Here is a 14,780-nt window from a genome sequence, read left to right on the forward strand (position 1 = left end):
TTCAGCAGTCTCATACAGGGAGGGGCTAGAGAGACTGCGAGAGCTGCCAGCAGTTAAGAGTGCTTACTGGTCGTAAGACGACGCAGGTCTGGTTTCCCAGCACCCTCATAGTGGCTTGCAACCCTCTGTAACTCCAGTTCTAGAAGATCCTCCTCTGGTCACACAGGCACCAGGCATGGAGTATACACACAGGCAAAATACTCATACACATTTATGAAAAAAAAAGTCTAAGGACAAATAAACTGCTATTACAAACAAACCAAAACAAACATCCAGTAAGTTAGGAAATGCCAACTGATAGATTCAGCCTATGACAGAAGAAGCAGACAGAAGTATGCATGTGTGAAGTCTTGGTTTATGTCATGATGTTTTCTTTCCCAGTTTGAGCTTCAGTGTACGAAGGTGACTGCATCTGGCCTGGGCTGTAAACAGACGAAGCCACAGGTGGCTTTGTGGCAGCCTCTCTTGTTTATCGGCTCTTTTTTTTTTTTTTTTCTTGAGATCCCAGATAGACATAATAGAAGATCAAAGGCCTCTGTAATTACTTCCCCCCAGCAATTCTTGCAAATGCCTGCAGAGTTATTTGTCAGCTGTTGCTGGGACTGTGTCTAATTTCACTTTACATATAGACTTAGATGTTGCCTCCAAGTTGCCTTGAGCTCTTCCCTGTCTTTAAGTTGATGGTTTTATGTAACACCATCATTGCTGGGGCTGCTTCAGAAACTTAGCTCAGAGAGCTCTTGGTGCAACAATGTTTTATACTGTATTCACACCTTTATATAAACCTTTTATTGAGGTGTAGCATGTTTATTGAAGACCAGTAAGAATACAGTTCACTGAACAGAACTTTTAGAAAGGTATTTCTATCGAGAGATAGATTCTTACCAATGATCCCTCTGTCATGCCTCTTCATGGTAACTATCCCTCTCCACTATAGAATTTTATGTCCACACACACATATATATATGTATATATACAATATATAATATATGGTATATGATTTGTGATATAATATATGACATATATACATATGTATGTATATACACACACACACATATATATATATACACACATACATATACATATAAGAGACAGGGCCTCTGTAGCCCTGACTGTCCTGGTATGCATATTTTAAAAGATATATTTGTGTGAGCATGCACATGTGCGTGTTCACGTATGTGAGTTTGCACATGTGTCTGTGTGCATATGTGTGTATGTGTGTGTGTGTATGTGTGTGTATCTATGGCAGACAGAGGATAGCTGTGGATATTACCCTCCAGAATGGCATCTACCTCCTTTGGGAAAGGAGCTGTCACTGGTCTGAAGCTCACCTATAGGCTAGATTGGCTACATCAGTGAGTCCCATGGATCCCATCTCTGTTTCCCAGCACTAGGATTACAAGTGGGCCCTATCCCTGGATTTGAATGTGAATGGTGCACACACATACATGTAGACAAAACACCCATTTATAAAAAAATCTAGAAACCCAAACCAACCACTGTTACTAAGCAACAGTAAACAAAGGTGCTGGGGATCAGATTCAGGCCTTTGTGCTTACAAAGCGAGCGCTTTGCCATTGGACTAGCATCCCAGCTCCCATATTAAGAAAAAAATATTTTACAGTTACCTGTTTTTCCCCAGTGCTAAGGATCGAAACCAGAGCTTTGGCCAAGCTAGCTGAGCAGTGCTGCATGGAGCCCTGGGATGACCTACTAGTGCCTGGCTTCTATCAGTTGCCATACGAGGTTTCATCCATGTTGTTCCTGCAGTGAGAGTTCATTTTTTCTAATTTTTGTCTGATATTCCAGGAAGCCTTCCTATTTTAGTAATGACAAATACTGTTTTTCTGCATTGTCCTGGTGTACTGGAGACACATTCTGAATAGCTCTCCTCCCCCTTCTTTCTCACAAACACACAAGCACTCATATAATTTATTTGCAGCTTTCTAAGATGTAATGTCTGATGGTCTCCCAAGGATCTTTATTTTGTGCCCATGGGATATTTGGAGCTTATATTTTTTTCCTTAAAAAGTGTTGGCAGTGATGTTGAGAGGAACACCTAGTTGGGTATTTGGAACTTTCTAACAGTAATGTGGGAGAAGAAAGACGTGAGCAATGACAGCCAGGCCACTTAGAAATGCCCTGGGAGCCAGGACAGGATGAGGTCATTCATCTTTGCTATTCTTGCTTTGATTGCAATGTAGACTGAGCCTGTGTCAGGAAGCAAGCTGTGATTTTGATTGAGGTACATTCTTTCTCATGATAAATGATCGTGAATGCTGAGACTCGCAGCAACTTGGATGGAGGTAGGGTGTGTGTGGCAGTAATGGTTTTAGGAGGCATGCTCCTCCTTCCCCCAATTCCTGCCTTTAAATGAAAAGATGATTTAAACTTCTGAATATGAGTTCTACGTTACTATTTTTGCCTTTTATATGAGTGTTTTATTCACTTCTTGATAGTAGTGCTTAATGATGATGATGACTAATCCCACACAGGAACCCATGAATTAGGATACTCATAAGAGACTTGGTGCCTGGCAAATGGTAAGACCTCAAGAACTGTGGTGTTTGCTATGGTTTAAATTATTATTACTATTTTGTCCCAATGGAGGGCCCAGGTTTGGCAGGTTTCTCTGTTATGTGGTTAATGATCACACTGCAGTGAGGCAGGCGGAAAGGCTTGTGAACTGAACCTGGCCTCGCTGAGAGCAGCCATAATTCAAGTGGCCCTTTCTACCCTGTTGCCCTCAGGAAATAAGGAATTCAGGGTGTGGAACGGTCTTCTCCCTGAATGCCTGGCTGCACTGCTGTGCCTCTGGAGAGAGAGAGACTGAGTGCTGGAACATGAAGCAGATGCTCCTGCTGCCAGATGACAAAGCCAGGGCCCCCACCAGGTTCCTGGGCTGGAGTCTAGGGGTGCTGGGCAGAGTGCCCTTGCTGCGAATTGAAGGCCCAGTAGGGTGGTACGTAGAACAGTTACTGCAAAGGAGAGTGGTCCATGTGTTTCCAGCTTGGATGCTGCTGCCAACAGTCGCATGTTTCTATATCTGCCCCTCCCTTTCTTATCTCATTTAGAGCATTCTGCCCCTAAATACTTCAGAAAGCACCTCAAGAATAATGACATTTTTTTCTAGATCACCTTTATACAATATCGTCCCTAAGAGAATTAACAGTGATCTTGTTTTTAAACCATCTACTATCTATCATATTTCCAATTTCCACTGCTTATTTGAAAAAAAAAAAAAAAAACCTTTTTAGGTTTAAGTTTTCCTCCTGGCGCTTTCTGTAGGGCTGGGTTTGCAGATAGATATTGCTTAAATTTGGTTTTATCATGGAATGTCTTATTTTCTCCATCCATGGTGATTGAATGTTTTGTTAGGTGTAGTAGTTTGGACTGGCAGCTGTGGTCTCTTAGAGTCCTTAGATCATCTGTCCAGGCCCATCTGGCTTTTAAAGTCTCTATTGAGAAGTTGGGTCTGCCTTTATATGCTACTAGGTCTTTTTTCCTTGCAGCTTCTAATATTTTTTCTTTGCTCTGAACATTTCACGTCTTGATTATTATGTGTTTAGGAGACTTCCTTTTTGGTCCAATCCATTTGGTGTTCTGTATGCTTCTTGTATCTTGACATGGACCTCCTTCATTAGGTTAGGGAAATTTTCTTCTAAGATTGTGTTGAAAGTATTTTCTGTGTCCTTGACCTGGGCTTTTCTTCTTTTCTCTATTCCTATTATTCTTAGATTTGGTCTTTTTCACAGTGTCCCAGATTTCCTGGATGTTTTGTGCCAGGATTATTTTTTAGAATTAATATTTTTGTTTTGATTCAGATATCCGTTTCTTCTATGGTATCTTCAATGCCTGAGATACTCTCTTCCACCTCTTGCACTCTGTTGGTCACTTCCTAACATTTCCAGATTTCCCTCAGTTTGGGTTTTCTTTATTGATTCTTTTTCTACTTTCAGGTCTTGAACTGTCTTATTCTTTTCCTTTCACAGTTTGTTTATGTTTCTGTAGATTCCTATGCTGCAATACTCAAGGTCTGCTGTGGTAGACTTTCTGGGCTCTAACGAAGACATATTGTCCTGGCTGCTAATGTATTTTTGCCCTAGCATTTAGGCATCTGGGTTTGGAATGATTATAATTCTAGGTGCTGATATCTGGTTTGTCTTTGCTGGATGGGTGTTTTGCTCTGTGGTTTCTGTTGCCCTATCTGGTTCTTAGGTGCGTATGGTGGCTGTGTATTGTCTGGTGGGAAATTCTTCTGGGAATCCCCGTAGGTGTGGTCACTAGGATTTCCAGGTAAAATGTGTTTCTAGGTATTGAGAGCTGACACCTAGGAATGAGGATGGGCTGGGGGAGGGGAGAAATAAGGGTGTGCCACCAGGATTTGCTTAGTCCCGTGGGAACGGGGGTAGGGGATGCAGAGAGTGAAGAGAGGCTGTAGTAAGTGGTCCCCTCCAGAGCTGGAGTGCGACTGGCGAATGAGACTTGGAGGAATGGGGGAGAGATGAAAATCTGTAGTTAGCCTAGCTGCTTTGCTGGCTAGGTGGCCTGCAGGTTCCCAGGGAATCTAGGGAAGGAAATTCTCTTAATTATGTACAAAAAATATTTTTCAAACTTTAAATGAACATTAGAGGCTTCATGTTGGGACCATAGGCAGTGGTTATAGTAGTCACCATGGTTAGCAGTTACAGTGTGAAGTCACTGACAACTTAGGGAATTCTCAAAATGGTGATTGACTGTGTTAGAGTTGAGACACTAGAACAAAAGAAGTTTTCAAAAGTCTCTCATTGATGAAATGTCATTTTATGGGGGGACACCATTTATTATATCATCTAAGAACATGGCTTCTGGAAGAAGGACTAGACAGAGCTACCAAATATTTCCTGGGTGTCTTTTTAAGGAGCTAGCTATTCAAATTCTTGAAGACTCAGTGTTCTCTCCTTGAACACAGAGATCATACCTGACAGAGTGAGGCCTGGAGGATAAATGTGTGCACATAAAGTGTACAGTACTGAATGGGTATCTTAGAGGTGCATTTGTTTTCGTATTTCAAATTGTATGAATGTTATTTCTAAACCAAGAGCCATTTGGCATGTAGTATAGCGAACAAAGGGAAGAGAACAGGCCAGGCAATTAGTTCTCCTTCTGTTGTGTAGAGATCTGTTATAAGCTCTGCTTGGGACCGGCTACTAGGTTCTCTTTCATATTGGAAGGGGCTGGTTGGCATGCTGCATTGAGGCTGGTGAGGGTGCGTCTCGGTGCAGTGAGAAGATCTAGGATAAATTGTCTGTACAGGTTCTAGAGGGATGATGGGAATATGCATAGCAAGCATATTTGCCCACCCTCCCTGTCCCTCATAGCTAAGTTCTTTGATCTAGTAATGCTTCCTTCCATGCTTTCCTCTTATGGTTGATGTCAACCCATGATCTTGAAAGTAAAAGAGTTCAAGCTGGTGTTAATAGTTTTCCTGAGTGATGTTTGCAGTCTATGTATTTATGGTAGGACATGCATTGAAGATATTCACTTTGAATAAATAAAGGAAATAGGTTACGGGTAGCTCCTTTCATCTGTTGGCAATTTTCTGGTCTTTTGTTTCATTTTGTTTCTTGTTTTGGCTGTTGTTGATTAATTTTAACTGTTGTGCAGTTTTGCTGATTCCAAACCTGTCAAGATTAAAAAACTATTTACTTAAAGGTATTAACTGGTTCAGTAAGAAACATTATTCAAAATCTATTAAAAAGCAAAAAATCACTTATATTGTAATTTGGATCTCAAAGGTCCCTCAAAGGCCTACCATGTAAAAAGACTAGTTACCAGCCTAGAGGAACAGTCAAGAGGGTGGATACCTGTGTCTGCATCTCTACATCTCTCTAACTCTGCATTTATTTCTATATGAAAAATTTATCGAATTATCTTGTGTTAAAACAATAACAGCTCTACAGGCCTAAAGTAACATGGGCTAAAACCTTTGAAATAGTGAGCCCATTGTTTGTCTCAGGTGTTTCATCTGAGCAACGGAAAGCTCACTAGCAGACTGGGCTGTGCAGGGGCTGCAAGTGTGAAGGTTTGGAAACATCTGTGCACTAAAACATCTGTTCTTCAGAGCTGGGTTGGAGCCGTTGGCTGCTTGTTCTTGTATCTTTATTCTCTCTCTCTCTCTCTCTCTCTCTCTCTCTCTCTCTCTCTCTCTCTCTCCCTCAAGATACACTGTGAGTGTATGATAGGAATGGAGAAGACCTATTTGGAAAGTTTAAAATCTGCGGCTCTGCACTGAATTGTCTGTATGGGGTTGGGAAGTTGGGTGGTTCCTTCTGTGTATCGCTTCACTGTTCTGGTGTGATGAGAATGTTGTGTCATCACAAGGTAAAGAATTAATGTCAAAAGTAGGTGATGTCCTTCAAAAGACCATATAGGTCAGAAATATGTGACTAACTCTCTGAAATGCGTAGACTGAGTCCACACCATTAATATCACATAGACTTCCATATAGTTATATTGTATTTTGGCATATGGATTGATTTTTTAAGAATTGTTTAAATATAATTTCCAGCTGTCCAAAGAGGGCTGTAATAACTTAAATGACAAATGAACTGGTTTGCATTGAAATAATGTATTTCTTCATCTTTCATTTCTATTTTAGATTTTTCTTCTTTTGGTTTAAGAATGGACATAGTCATAGAATGTTAAGAGTGGAAATCATCTTTGTTAAGTTTTTAAATATTTCTATTCTGTAGAGGAACAAAGTCAATAGGATGAATATCTGTGACTCCATCTCTATATCTGTCTATCTCTGTATTTACTTCTATATGAAAAATGTATCGAATTAGCTTGTGTTAGAACGATAACAGCTCTGAGTAGCTGAGAGCTTGGCAGTGGCTGTCTCACACCGTGGAGGCCTACACGCAACCCTGTGGTTGCTCGATTCCCACGGCTGGCTTCCTCAGCAGTTCCAGTGTGGCACAGAAAATCGTGGAGAACGCTGGTCCTCAATCAGTGATAGAAACCAGGAAAGACCGGTTCTGCTATCGGTGAAGGAATCAGCAACAGCATTTATATCGGCTCAGTGGCCAATGGGAAGGCCACAGAAGGGTGGTGCAGACCTGCTGCCTAAGAACACTGTGTTGCCGCCACGCCCCTTTCACCTGGGCTGCTACCAGAAGGCACCGCCAGCACTCAGGTGTGTCTCCCCACATCAGTTAAGACAATCAGGACATTTCTTAGATATGGCTTGCAACTCAGCGGATTCTAACTTGCAGTAAGGCACCCACACATTTTCAAAGTATTTTGAATGGACCAGAACACTCAAACAATGGTAACTTACAGTCACCATTGGATTTCCCATGCTCAGTCACGATGCTTTCAAGTGCTGGAATTATATACTCTAAAGTGTAGTTATGCATGCAATGAAGGAGTTCTCCATTCTTGATGTCTTATGTCTATTAAGGTGGAAGTGGGATTGCCTTTTAGGGCACTATCAATGTGAACTTTGCTATAGAATAAAACCTTATACATATTTTTGTGTGAATTACTTTGTTTATTCTATGTTGTGTTTGTTGGAAGTTACAATCTAAGTAAAGAACATAAATGAGATGAAGGACTTAACCTTTGACTTTTTAAAATACATACATATATTAATACACATATTAAATATATATGTAACATATAGTATATTAAATATTTAATACCATGATTATATGTACACAAAAATGTGTTTATATATCTAGAGATTATATACAATATTTAAAAGATTATATGTACATATTTTAAAACGATGTATTAACATTATGTAGAATATATTAATATATGTAAAGGTTAAAGATTTGGACATTATTCTGGTCTATTGGAATTGGATCTTGCTTCTGAAAAGTTCTCATCAGTACTAGCTCCAGTACTTTAGTATTTTTTAATCATTCCAACTATGTTGTCTTCACTTTTGATCCCATGGTAAAATCCTGAGCTGTGCCTTTGGTTTACCTGGGCTTATATTCATCTTAAATGACACCCTTTGTTTTTCAAAGGTACACATACAGAAATCTATGGGAGCATATTGAATGGAGTTGATATTCTTCTTGTCACCAATTTATTTATGCTGCTTTCCATTATTCCATTTATAAATCAATGGACATTTAGAACATACTATGCCTCTTTTGCAAATTAAATGCACAGATGTTACTGGTTATGAATAAGATCCAAGAGAGGACCGAGACTGACAAATGCAAGCCAATTTCTAGCGCTACTGCTTTGGAAATGACTGCTGTAGCCGACAAGATGAGTTGTGGTTCCATGCAAATCTGCGATGCTGCAAACAGTTTATTTGAGCTGTGGTATCCAGGTTAGGTGAAGGGGGAGAGAAAGCGAGAGGGAGCCAGGAACAGCAAAGCTGGGAGGAAGAACTGCAGCAAGCAGGGAACTGGGGATCTTCTGTATGACTGGGTCTGGTGTGTGGGTGACAGTGGAAATCTGGGATGGAGGAAAGCCTTGAAATTTAAGAAATGAAACAACTGAAGTGTTACAGTGCTTGCTAATTAGGTAGACGTTTTACATGAATGCAATGTGTGTCTAAGGTGATGATAAGGGGACCCTTGGAGAGATAGCTCAGAGATTAAGAGTCTGTTCTTCCAGAGGATCTGTATTTAACTCCTAGCACCCACCTGGTGGTTCACAATGGTCTGTCTCTCTAGATCTAAGGGATCCAACACCCTCTTCCAGGCTTCACGGGCATCAGGCATGCATATGGTGCACAAACATAAATAAAGGCAAACTCACCATGTGCATAAACTGAAAAAGAAGAAAATGAGATGGTCCAGAGAGGAAACAGAAGCTATGAGACTCAAGGTTGAGTGTCTGAGGCAGATAGTATGCCCTAAAAACCTGTGTGGGGTCTTCTTTAGCAATACACAGATGACTTTTATGTCAATATGTGGCCTTTCAGAGTAAGCCATTTCACAAGCTGCCTGTATCTACATGTAATCTCATGACTGAGTTCTGGCCAGTAGGGTGTCAGTAGATTTGATAGATCCAATTGACCCGAAGTCTTCCTTCTCAAAGAGTAAAAGCAAGGCCCCATCCTCTTATCCTCCAAAGGCACGTTTGGGGTTCTGCCAAGTGAACACAAACTAGCCCTCCATATCTTAGGGTGGGAGAGAGAAATCGTTTCTATCAAGAGAAGATGCAGTATCTTTAAGAGAGAGCTAGATCTCGACTGAAGTCTAGAGTTAGAAACTGTCTTCTGGGAAGACTATGGCTTACACACTGCTACCTAGAGTAAGGTCACCAGAGGCAGAGTGAAAAAAAAGTTTGGAAGGCAGGGGATAGAGGAAGGTGCTGGAAAAACAAAGCAAAGCAACAGTAAAGGGGGAAACAGGGTCCTTGGGTTTTTGTTTTTGATGGAGAACAAAGAAGTATAGGATATGTGTGCATGGTGTAGAAGCTGGCCTCAAAGGGTCTTCATTACTGCAGATTTAACGTGGACTGGTCCACACGTGTGGAGGTAAAGTCTGTGTGTGCCAAAGCTTAGACCATGGTTTAAGGGGACCTCTGATAAACTGTCAGTTGTTTTACCATATTCCCATTAAGACTGGAAAGACCATTCAAAAAGGAATGGAGTGTAGACTATCGTTCATTGTTCTGGGTGTGCTCAGTGCTTTCTAATGATCTGCATGCTTTCTGTGAGAGCTCTGGCCATCTCTTTAGAGCTCCAATTCAGGTCTTTCCCCCGAGATTTGGCATTTGAGCTATGCGTGGTTGGTTGTTTATTATCTGGACAGGGCTGGGCATCTTTCCCCTCTCTGTCTTATGTTCTACTACCACACTTACTTCCATACTCAGAGCTGTCACAAGAGTTTGGAATTTTCTGTTTTCTTTGGAACTTTTCTCTTACATTGCCTGCATGTACTTTGAACCTACACTTTGATTTACCTTTTCATCTCTTATCTGTGAATAAGTTGATGTTTTTAAATTCATGATGGTCACTTTCAATTATTTTTGTATACTTCATCTCTTGTGCTGGTCCACTAAAATGTCTGTTTCTTCATCTGGGATCTTATCAATCACTCTGACATTCCGTTATGACAACTCATTATAATGACAAAAGAGTTTTATTTCTGATGAATGCTACTTTTTGGTATTATGGAATTGGTATAAAGTCTTAGGGCCATAACAGATAAAATAAACATGTATAATGCATGAGAAAATTTTGTCCAGGAAATAAGAAAATAATTATCTCTTTAATGTTTGGTGCTGATTTAATTATTTTTGGTCCCTGTGTGAGAATGAATAGGCATAATAAACGGTATATAAAGGAACATACTTTTTCAATGTGTTTCATGTCAGCATGTAGCTTTATCAAATAAACATATAGGAAGTTTTGACAATGGAGTTTTAGTTCCCAAAGGAAAAATTGATTAAAACCTTGTAACTTCTAGAAAACTAGGGACTTGTTTTGTGAAAACAGTTTTGCTCATAAGGATCCTAATTAGATTTGCTAAACCAAATATTCAAAGACTTGTTTGAAAAATGCCCTGACAGTCCCCACCTCCCACACATCCAGGACCATTCGATTATAAGCACCTCACTGCCTTGTGGTTAACCACTTGGGGATTGGGTTCAGGACATAAAATAATTCTGCACTTTCCATCTTGAGCACATTTAGTAGCTCTCAGGATCTTTTTTTGTGAAGGGGAAAAATGAAATAGACCTTATTCTTTACTATTTTAAACCAAACATTTCTGAAATCACAAGTTGTAATGAGGAAATACATAACCGCTAAGTCTCATTTGCATTCTCCACTTTCATTTTTTTAAAAGATTTATTTATTTATATATATGAGTACACTGTAGCTGTCTTCAGATACACCAGAAGAGGGCATCAGATCTCATTATAGATGGTTGTGAGCCACCATGCGGTTGCTGGGATTTGAACTCAGGACCTCTGGAAGAGCAGCTGAGCCATCTTAATTGCTGAACCATCTCTCTAGCCCCTCCACCTTCATTTCTAATCCTTGTCAACAACTCAACTTGTTCCTTGGTTGTGTGAGCGAACTTTAAGTCCTACTATATTGTATTTACTTGGTATTGTTTCGAAATGTTCAAAGGCTTTCTAAACTGGAAGAGGCTCTTATCAAGGGGAATTCCCAAGTTGCTCTCAAAATGATAAGAAAGCATTGTCTAATTGCTCTTCTAGCTTGGATTTCTTTCTTTTTCTTCTTCCTTTCTTCCTTTCTTCCTTCCTTCTTTTCTTTCTTTCTTTTCTTCCTTCCTTCCTTTCTTTCCTTCCTTCCTTCCTTCCTTTCTTTCTTTCTTCCTTCCTTTCTTTCTTTCTTTCTTTCTTTCTTTCTTTCTTTCTTTCTTTCTTTCTTTCTTTCCTTCTTCCTTTCTTTCTTTCTTTTGTTTTTCTTGAGACAGGGTTTATCTTTGTAGCCCTGGCTATCCTGGAACTCACTCTGTAGACCAGGCTGGCCTCAAACTCAGAAATCTCCCTGCCTCTGCCTCCCAAGTGCTAAGATTAAAGGCATGTACCACCACTGCCTGGTGCTTGGATTTTTTTTTTTAATGTTTAAGAATTTTAAGGATACTATAGCACGAAAATAGCGGTGCAATATAGAACTATGTTCTAGGTAAATATGGCAGAAGCCATTTGATTTCCAATGAAAAATATTGTACATTTTTAACTTTTTAAAAAAGTATGTGTGGGCAGACTGTGTGCCTGCTTGCCTGCTCACATGAGTGCCACAGTGCTGGCGTATATAGATAGGTCTGATGGTAACTTGTGGAGGATGGTTATCTTTTCCTATCTCTTGAATTCTATGGACTGAATTAAGATCACTAGGCATTGCGTCATGTATGCTTACCCTCTGAGCCATCTTGCTTGCCCGTAGGAGCTTGGTGAAACACAGTAGTGCTTAGTGTTTTGTAATGCATGTGGCTTGAAAAATAAAAATGTTTCCCCTTTGTAGGTCAGTTATTGCCGTTTGCTGTGGAAGGCATTGGGGGCATGGGGGTGGGGGAGTAATGACTACAGAGTCCTGAGCAAGAGATGTCGTTAGTGAAGCAGGGAGAATGTGTCACCCTAAGGTGTGAGACTGACTCAAGGGGTTAGACAGAAGGTCAGAGGGACACACTTTTCTAACAGATAGAGACAGAGAGAGCAGTGACCAGGGAGCATACAGAGGTGGAGAGACAGAGAGAACAGTGACAGGGGAGACATACAGAGATAGAGAGATAGAGATAGCAGTGACCGGGGAGACATACAGAGGTAGAGAGACAGAGAAAGTAGTGACCGGGGAGACATACAGAGGTGGAGAGACAGAGAAAGTAGTGACCGGGGAGACATACAGAGTTGGAGAGACAGATAGCAGTGACAGGGGAGACATACAGAGATAGAGACAGAGATAATAGTGTAAAGGGAGGTATACAGAGATAGAGAGACAGAGATAATAGTGTAAAGGGAGGTATACAGAGATAGAGAGACAGAGATAATAGTGTAAAGGGAGGTATACAGAGGTGGAGAGACAGATAGGAGTGACAGGGGAGACATACAGAGATAGAGAGACAGAGATAATAGTGTAAAGGGAGGTATACAGAGGTGGAGACACAGAAGAGAGCCAGAGGGGGCACAGAAGGAGCTGGAAGCAAAAGCTAGCAGTAGAAGAGGCAGCAGAACCACAGGGACAGACGTGGGAAGCAGCGAGGGAACGGGTCTGAGGAGGTCTCCCCCGTGCTCTGGACTGGTGACAACTCCTACACGCCCTCCTTGTGAGTGGCATGGAACAAGAGTAAGATCACCGCATGCTGCTTAGCGAGTGGGAAGTTGCTGGAGGGAGAAGTAGCAGATTTACCCCCCTACTCCCCGGGTTACACAGCTTTACTTCCCACCAAGTCCAGACTTTCCGATCCTGAGCATGGGTCCTGGGCTGCATTAGTCACTGGGTAATATTAATATGGCAAAGTTGTTGCCAGGCTGCAAGCCCCAGTTTCAATCAGTATGTAATTATGAAAATCAGTCCTAATGAGCTGCGGAAGGGTGTTGCTTTCCAGGCAACAATTAAAACTCTGGGTGGTTGATGTTTCTTTTCTCTTTCCTGTGTGTGTGTGTGTGTGTGTGTGTGTGTGTGTGTGTGTGTGTGTGTGTGGTTTCTTTTCAGTCTAAACTTTGCAGGTGGAGAAAGAAGCAAGTTGCTGATGAGGGTTCATTAGTTGAGGCAGGCAAAACTCCCATCAACAGAAGGAAGGGAATGACTGGAATGTTTTAGAGCTGAAGGTGAAAAAAAAAAAACCCCAAACCCCCAATAAACTTCAGTTGCTTTTTTTTAACCCTTAAGAGAAAACTTAAAAAAAAAAAAAAATGGAATGAAATCTTGAAAACTCCAGTTGTTTTTATAGGAGAATTTTCCAAATGAAAAATATTTATTACATGTGTGTGTGTGTTGTGTGTGTATGTGTGTGTGTGCATTTGTGTGTATGTGTGTGTTTGTGTGTTGTATGTGTAGGGGGATGCCCACAATGCTATGCATAGGTCAGAGGACAACTTTTGGGAATCAGTTCTCTTCTCTTCAACCTTTATGTGGAGTTTGGGGAGCAACTCGAGTTGCTAGGCTTGCAAGACAAGTGCCTTTACCCAGTGAGCCATCTTGTCAGATTTTTGAGCCAGCCCTCAAAATGTGGAGCTTGCTCTTTTACATTTTTAATGGGAGGGGAACAACCAAACATGTTTCTCATTTCAGTTTCTGCAAAATAAAATTGTTAAAAAATCCCAACATAAGGAAGAGGGGGAGGATGATAATATTGTGGGAGCTGTGTGTAGTTAGAGAAATTGATACTTACAAGATTCTAGGAGCTGTGTTCCCTTGTCGTCTGATGTAGTCCAGACTCAAAGGAAGCCCCTGTCTCTGGCACAGGGAGGCAGGGCTGCTTTGAAAGGCTTGAAGCAGGAAGCCTTGGGGGACCAGTTACAGAAAGAAGTAGGCACTGTCTGGCACAACACAGTGCCTGCTCAAGTTGCAAGCTCTTCTGCAGGATGCTAAAAAATATCTTTTCATACACACTGTGTACAGGAATGCTTGCGGAGAGGAGCATCCTTGCCAGGTAAAGGATAGAGTACCAAGTCTAACGTGTGTAAAATGACTGGTTGGTTGTCTGAAACTCAAATTTCACTGAGAGTCCCATGTTTGCTTTGCTAACTTGGCCACCCAGCATGTCACCTGAATTGGATGTTGCCAGACCAGAAATAATTATGCATGTTATTCCCAGTCCTTATATTTTCTAGAAGGTAGAGGGCATGGATTTTTGTAAGTAAAGAAAACAACTTTGTGGATCACTAGAAATATAAATGAAGTAGAATAGACAATAAAAATGGCCTTGAGAAGCTGGGTAGTAGTGACATGCCTTTAATCCCAGCACTTGGGAGGCAGAACTCCCATCAACAGAGGCAGAGGTAGGGGGATCTCTCTGACTTGGAAGCCAGCCTGGTCTACAGAGTGAGTTCCAGGACAGCCAGGGCTACATAGAGAAACCCTGTCTAGAAAAACCAAACCAAACTAACCAACCAAACAAAGGCTTTTAGAATCCATTAGGTTGAACTACCAACTGTGGTCAAGACTATGGGTGTTGATCAGTTTGTGATAAACATAAGCATGCATGAATCTAAACACTGGCAGTTTTCTTGAAGAATTTTTAATCTCACTATATCCCTATATGATTACTGTGTGTGTGTGTGTGTGTGTGTGTGTGTGTGTGTGTGAAGGCCAGAAGTTCTTTGGGTACAATCTTTTTTTTTTTTGTTTT

The 14,780-nt window shown here is 41.0% G+C and overlaps 1 protein-coding gene across 4 annotated transcripts in view; it reads left to right on the plus strand.

The window, feature by feature from the left end:
* Window positions 1-14,780, plus strand: part of Lypd6b (LY6/PLAUR domain containing 6B) — a 188,966-nt gene that overhangs the window by 38,347 nt on the left and 135,839 nt on the right. The window lies entirely within an intron of this gene.

This window comes from Mastomys coucha, unplaced genomic scaffold (assembly GCF_008632895.1).
Source record: "Mastomys coucha isolate ucsf_1 unplaced genomic scaffold, UCSF_Mcou_1 pScaffold15, whole genome shotgun sequence".
Lineage (NCBI taxonomy): Eukaryota > Metazoa > Chordata > Mammalia > Rodentia > Muridae > Mastomys > Mastomys coucha.